Consider the following 8,290-nt stretch of genomic DNA (forward strand, 5'->3'; position numbering starts at 1 on the left):
TTAAAAATATTATATTTGGTCTTATATTCATACACACATACAATGCTGGCCAAAATCTTAAGGCCAATGAACATAAAGAAAAAATATGCATTTTGCTTTGTTAGACTCAACCACTTATTTGAGTAGAGCTTCGAAAGATGAAAATGAGAAAAGGGAAACAGTTCGGTTAAACTTTGCTCAGAAGCACCAAACATGGGACGTAGAAAAGTGGACGAAGGTTTTGTTCTTTGATGAGAAACACTTTAACCTGGATGATCCAGATGGCTTCCAACATTACTGGCACAATAAGGATATCCCACTGGAGACATTTTCTATACGACACAGTGGAGGAGGTTCCATCATGATCTGGGGTGCTTTCTCCTTCCATGGAACAATGGAACTTCAGGTTATACAGGGGTGTCAAACAGCAGCTGGCTACATTGGCATGTTAAAAAGGGCATCCTTATTGACTGAAGGCCCTCATTTGTGTGGAAATGACTGGATCTTTCAGCAGGACAATGCTGCAATCCACAATGCCCACAGAACAAAGGACTTTTTCATGGCAAATAACATGATTCTTTTGGACCATCCAGTGTGTTTGCCTGAACTGAACCCTGTTGAAAATGTTTTGGGGGTGGATGGCAAGGGAAGTCTATAGAAATGGACGTCAATTCCAAACAGTGCATGATCTTTGTGAAGCCATCTTCACCACTTCAAATAACATTCCAGCCAGCCTTCTGCAAACACTTATATCAACTATGCCAAAGAGAATGTTTGCAGTTATTTGCAATGACGACCAAGCAACTCACTACTGAGACCCTACCCTATTTAGAATTTCTTTTTGATATGGTCTTAAACTTTTGACCAGCTAGTATTCAGGCTAATTTCATATGTTCACATTTTCCCTATTAAATGCTAAAAAAGGTTTTTATTTTTATTTTCCCTTTTCTTATTTTCATCTTTCAAAGCTCTACTCAAACAAGTGGTTGAGCCTAACAAAGCAAAATGCATATTTTTTCTTTATGTTCATTGTCCTTAAAATTTTGGCCAGCAGTGTGTTTACTGGGTCAGTTGCTGTGTTGCATCATCCTACTAGGTCAAGAAATTTGTACTGAATGCAGCATGTAATTTTAGAAATGACAAAATTAAACAGCGATAATTTACAATAACGTAACAGCACTGATGCTGCTTGGTGTACCTTAAAATATTTAGCTGTTGATATGGAAACTGAAAGTAAATCTAAAATGATCGAAAGTTTTATATCAATTAGTAAAATTTGCTGGTGCAGTACATTATGATTTGACAAAAAATTAGTATTGCTTGGAAACCTATATGCCATATTTTAATTGAATTTTTGGAAGTATATATGTTTCTATAAAAAGTAAATGTATGGAAGGACTCAAACCTTTTTTAGTAAATTTTAAACTTTGCCTACCTAAACTAGCTATTTGTTAGTGTCCATCTGGGTGAAAGAATGGCACAGTGTTAATGACGGTATTGGTATGATCAGGTTGATGACTAAAATAAACAAAGTGTAGAAGGGTATTAAAAAACTGGAAGGGATTCTGCTGTTAAGTATCAAACTGGGTTACAATTTATTTTCAAATATTTTTTGCAAAACTACTTAAGTTAAACTACTAATCTCTACTGGACTCTTGATTTTTTTGGTATGAAACTATTTGATAACATTAAAATAGTTGAGTAACAGATGTAGATGCATCCAGTGTTATCTGAATAGCACCACCCTAAACTTTCTGTGGTGGCAGCTAAAATTGTTTTTGGCAAGGCTATACTGGAAATTTTATCATTTTCGTATGTGATTTATTTGATATGTCAATATAAAACTGATAAGCTGAAATTTTTAAGATAACTGGAGTGGAAACTTACAATAAAAGATTATAATTCTTAGAATACGAGAACTGGGTGATCTGTTAATCTTGAGGATCAGACTGAAGATTCTTGCTGTTGTTAAATTTTTACACAAAACTATTTTTACTAACTTTCCTAATTTTAAAGTGACAGACAGTCTAGAGGGGATGGTAGCTACTTAACAACACCCATCACCAACTTGTGGGCTGTGCTAATTGCACCCATTTTAAATAAAATGATGGGAAGAGAACCAACAGTAGATATTATTCAAATTCATGCCAAGTGATAGAGTCCACAGTGTTTAAAAAGGGGAGATATTTGACATTTTATTATGTTATTTTCAACAACATTAATTCTGTGTTTCACAGAACTCAGGAAGAGTTCTAATTAATGAAGGAAATTATTACCAGTGATCAATTAGATGCATACTAGAAAAATAGCATGATTGCTGAATATGATTTTTTTCTGTGATTAATGTTTGATTTTACTTGTCACCAAATAGAAGTATACCCTCAATAAAATGTATAATGACATATATTAACAATGTTGTTTATTTTTAAGCTATGGTACTTGGAATTAATTAAAATGCCATGAACTATGTTTTAATTCAAATGTTTTATATTGTTTGTTAAAGGGATTTTTGACATAATTTTTCTAACTTGCACAAGACTTGGGGGAAAAATATTGCAATAATACAAAAACACCAGAGAATATGCTGGTCAATAAGGTAACTAGTCTATTTCTATGTTGCTGGTCACTGTGCTGTAGGTATGACAGGAAACTTAATAACTGATTGTTTAGTTTTATTTGTAAATCAGGCTCATCATTAAGATATCAATTCTTTGTGAAACTGTTTATAGTTTAAAGTTTACAGAACTTTCAGATGAAGAAATAAATACTTTCTTTTTTGAATTATTTTTACTGAATGATAATAATAAATTATTATTATAATAGAAACAGTTACAGCACTGGCACAAAGAGAAGAGGTTTTCTGGTGAAATTAACCAAATTCAATAGGAACTATTCTTGAAATAAAATTGAAAATTTGCTGTAAATGGTGAAAAAATGCAAAAAATAACAAGCAGAAAGAGACAAAATATTAAAAGATGATTAAGAAAACTGGTCTCCTATGACTAGTCCATAGACTGGTGCCAGTACACATGACTATTCCAGTCATTCTACAAAACATTTATTAAAATATTTTAGAATATACCAATTGAAATATTTTATAATGTAATTCAAAAGTACTTCTACATGCCAATATTATTCAAAGTTGTCTGTGAAGTTGCAAAATTGGAACTAACTGGTCTTTCAATGGAAAATGATTTGGAACCACTGTTCTAGAATAAGCAGAGAAAATAGTAAAATATGATGAAAAAGAAGGTGAGAGGAACTTAATAGAGAAATTAAAAGAAATAAGCTTTCAAAGAAAAATTGAGATAACAGTAAATTTTACTGAAGAAGCTATTTGAAATGTTCAGAACAATTGTAACAACAATACTGAGCAATACAATAAAGTATACATGAAGTGTAGAAAAATTATAACAGCAAATTCAAGGAAGTGGAAAAGAACATCAGTAATACAATAAACCTTTTGACAAATGAACTGGTAAATACAAAGACCAAATCAGCGATGCCTTTCTCTCTCTACAGTTGACAATATTTCAATCTGAAAACTGTGGAAACTGGTGCAAAAGAAGCATCTAATATATGTGTATTATCACTACTATTGTACTATCCATAATAGCAGAACCTACCTGCAGTACTCCACCTATATAACAACTTCAATTACAGAATTTTACATTGCCTAATCAAGTTTTATATGACCATGATGGAAAGATATAAGGCTTGGTTCAAAACAACTTTAAAAGTTTATGGAAGAAATAGTGAACAATAAATTATTCATTTAAAAGGAATAGCTTTAACAATTCTAAGCAACCTTCCATCTAAGTTTGAGTGAAACATTAGAAGAATGTTCCCAAAGCAATGTTCAGGAGCAGAATATAGGGGAAAGAAGAGACCTTGACCAGGCTTGTAGCTCATGTCAAAAGGCTTGTCCGATTTTCGAACTCAGATGTGAAAATATTTATTATTTGGTCTGTGATCAGTCCATAAATGCTGTAGTGGATGAGATCATACAAATTACACTAAAGCAAAATAGTGTTTATTATTAAAAAAAGCTCTCCAGTTTGCAACTGAATTTCAATCATCTGTAGTTGTATATAAAAACTTAAGTTCAAACCCAAGAATTATGTACTTATCAGTTCAAATAAATTAAAAATATCAGCTGAAACAATTATTAGATAAAGTTTTACTGAGATGGAAAAGTAAACCACACAACAAATATTTCAGTTGCAAATAGAAACAGCACATCGCTTGGACATGCAGACAAATGTCATTACTTTGAACAAAAGAATGAGAGAATAAAACTGCTATATATGTGGAAAACATGAATATTACATTTGAGATTGTAATGAAACATTTGTTAACATTAAACTAAGGAGATAAGTATATTCAAAATGAGAATACCCCATAAGCCTCAACAGAAGTAAATGGATGCATTACTTAAATAAACTAGTCAATATGATTTTGATGGGAGGTTTATTGACAGTGGTTATATAACTACAATTGTTTGACTCAATCTGATACTGAATGGTTGGATATTGCCTCTAGAGATGTATAAAGATAATGGATTAATGTTAAACATAGCTGGCCGTAATGTCTTATGAAGAAGAAAGACTGACATCACCCTCATTGTAGGAAGCTTCTACACACATGTAATGGATTTACCATTATACATTGATTTTGGTGCTTGCACTTGTCTCAGTAAAAATATATCTCAGAACAGCTGGTATGGGTATTAACACTTATTGATAAGCAGAGAACTGCATACCAGCCGTTCTGAGATACATTTTATTTCAAGTGGGTTTCTCACCATCAAAAATTGTCTCAGTATAGTTTGTTTTTTTGCATGCGACCTATATTGATGGTTGTGTATTGTGCAAGTCATGCATGTTATTTAAATTTGTAGAAGATTCTACAAATAAAACAAATTTGGTTGATTTATGAAAATGCTAGTGTGTTCAAACTTTGGTGAAAGTTCTAAGAGTCTCATGCAATTCATATAAAAAGCGATTACATGAGAAACAGAAGAGGACTATAATTCATCAGATACAGTCAGTATACCATAAGCTTCAGAGGCTATAATTGTGATCACTTATTAATTGTAAAACTACAGATATCTGAGCAGGAAATTTTATTGATTTTGAACATTACAAACTTTTTAAATTCAGTGAATTAACTTCGGACATTAGTATTTCAATGAGGACATTAGATATTGTTGCCTGTGAAACTTATGGGTGCTTCAAGCTTAGTCAGAAAGAGTGTACAGGCATATCAACAAAAATTAATTTGCTCTCTGTATTGGTAAAAGATTCAGTTCCAGTCTAGATATAACTAATTATTGTTTATAAGTTTGTATATAAACTATCATCTGTAATAACTATTACTAATAATCATTATTATAAATTGTATAGTTTTGTGTTTGTGTGTTAAAATATATTGGTGTTTAAAAAGAAAATTGTGTGTATCAATCTTGTTGGCAAATACCATAAATTTATTACATATTAATATTTAATTAACTACTAAGCTCAAATTCAAATTTCCAGTTATTTGGTATAGTAGTACCTAATCATATGTAACATAATAAATCAGAGACTCATCTGAAATAAATTATAATTTGTAACAACATGAGTAATTATCATGAAGGAAGAGTGCATACTGGGTACTCATTTGTAGAAACATGTATGTGAAGTTAGATAAGCTTCACATAGCTTTACAGTCTATGACCAGTGAATCATCATGCAGTATATGATAGTTACACCACTAGAGGTTGGATTTTAAGTAACAACAAATATAGGCATGAAAAGTAATGAAAACAAATTTGCAGTGGCAGATTTAAGATTGTGCGACTCCAGGGGGCTAATAATTTATTGCAGGCTCTATATCTCATGTAATTTTACACAGAACAAAATTATTAATGGGCCCTGAGACTGAGCATCCTCTAGCTAAATATGCCACTGCTGATCTGAAATGAATCAAAGCATAATACAAAAAATAGCTGATCAAAATATAAAGGTAAACTTTATCATTTTTGGAATTACATCAATGGTACAACAGTCAACTGTAACTTCAATGAAGACTGTACCAGAAGTACATCAACATGCTGTAAAACCTAAGAATTCTGTCAAGATTACTTCCAGAATATCTCCAAAAATGAAGGTAGGGAATCCCCTTAACCATTTATTTAAAAAAACTTCCCTGAATGACAAAATAGCAAGTGATAGTTAAGAACAAAATGCCATCTAACTTGGTGCCATAAGCATGAATTATAAAATGAAAAACTGTGGATAGGACAATTTACTACTATAGTTTTACAATAATTGCAATAATAGGTATCAAAGTGTATCAGAATATCCACTTGGGTATCATGAGAATATCCTTTTCTTGTCTCTGAGTATTCCCATACAAATGTATTTAAACAAATTACATTATCTATAGTGTAATATTTTATCCTTGTTATAAGTTACAATTTTCATGATTGTGTACAATACTTAGAGGAAGAGCATATTATGGCTGATCCTTTTGTATATCAACAGTAATACTAAAATATGGAGTTCAAATCCCCATGGTGGAGAGGGTCCAAATACCCAATTTTGTTGCTTCTCATGAAGAACACTTGTATCTAACATTCTATATAACTGTGGTTTAGTTTACAGAAGTCAGACATTTAAGACATAAAAATGTTATAGACAATAAAGTAAATACATCAGTTGTGGGTGAACATATGGTGTGCAATGTTCATTGTCATTTGGTATAATGTTTAATTGGTCAGTCAGATGGGTCACAAGAACAAACAAATTTTGGGAATCATGAAAAACTGTAATATTAGTTTAAATAGAGTTCAGTTCAGATATTATGAAAATTAATTTTTGGAAATATATTTTGTAAATTTAGGAGCATAATAGGTTAGCTAATTATGCAAGTTACAATGTATCTGTATCTGTCAAGATATATTCTCTCTCAATATAACATATCTAGCTTCTTATGACAGTGGTAGTTCAGATAAAACATAGCAAATAAAAGAGAATCAAGCTCTGAAACATTTATTTTTATTAAAGTTGTAGTTTGTTTTAATTATAAAAACCAATTTTACTTTAGTTACAGAGTTAAGTATACTGTGTTTTATACATTAGAATTGTTCAGCAGACCTCACAGTCCAGGAAGGGACAATGTTGTGAACTATAGTATTTCAAATGAGACATTTTGTATTGTTGCCTACCATGACTTTTTATGGGATGGGAACACTTCATGTTTGGAATTATGAGGAGATAGTGAACCACCTTCCATAAACAATATATAAAACCAACAATGATCAAAAAGAGGGGCCATGAGATTTACAAATAGACTCTTGCAAAGGTTGTTGTCACTCCTTCTGACATTTGGAAAAAACATCCAGGAACCCTAGTAAGAAGGTCCCCAACTTTGCCCTCTTCCCCAAGAGTGAAGGATCATACTCTGGAGGAAAAGCCTCTTGCCTCTGTCAGCCAACCCAGCAACTAAAAACTAGGGACAGTAAGGATCCCTGAACTCCACTACTAGCGTATGGGGAGGTAAAATGCACTGGAGAGTTCTGAAGAACAGTAGTCTAGAAATTGTGCAATAAGTGAACCAAGTTTCATACATTTTTAAAAGCAAACCAATCCCAATTTATTCAATCTGAAGATGGGCAGGTTTCCCTTTAACTTTACTCATAATTATCAATGAGTGACAGGCAATAATAAGGTAATACCAACAAGTAGGCATGTAGATGGGTCTTATAGAACACCCCATTTTGACAGAGCCTGTTGCAATTTGTAGTAAATAAAGTGAAAGTGGTTGCTTGGGAAGAGGAAGTGCACCTGCCTGGACAATACTTAGCACAGAGTGGGATCCAAGGAAAAATAAGGTACCCTGAAATTAAAAGAGAATATGATTGAGAAAAACACTCATCTGTTGCTAAAGTCTAATAAATATGATCAAATTAGTTACATGGGTAGTCAAAAACCCTCAGAAGATGAAATTACCAGGTCATGTAAGTAATGAGACAGGAAGTATCAGAAGTAGCCCACATAATATTTTTCAGAAGGCAATTCAACTGGGCAGCTAATGAGATAAAGATATGATAAATCTGGTGAGATATGGTGGGTTGGTTGATTTGGTGTTTTATGGCACAAAGCAGCTAGGCTATCTGCACCAAACATCCTGTAAAAACTTGAAACTAAAGTAAATTTAGTAAAAACTCATAAAAGGAAGTTAAGGTAAAACAAAACAAAGTTAAAAAAAAACATAAATAGCATAAAACCAATGTCTACATCTAGTCTGCAGCATTAAGAGAAAAACT

The sequence above is a fragment of the Tachypleus tridentatus genome, chromosome 12, assembly GCF_004210375.1.
Source record: "Tachypleus tridentatus isolate NWPU-2018 chromosome 12, ASM421037v1, whole genome shotgun sequence".
NCBI classification, from domain to species: domain Eukaryota; kingdom Metazoa; phylum Arthropoda; class Merostomata; order Xiphosura; family Limulidae; genus Tachypleus; species Tachypleus tridentatus.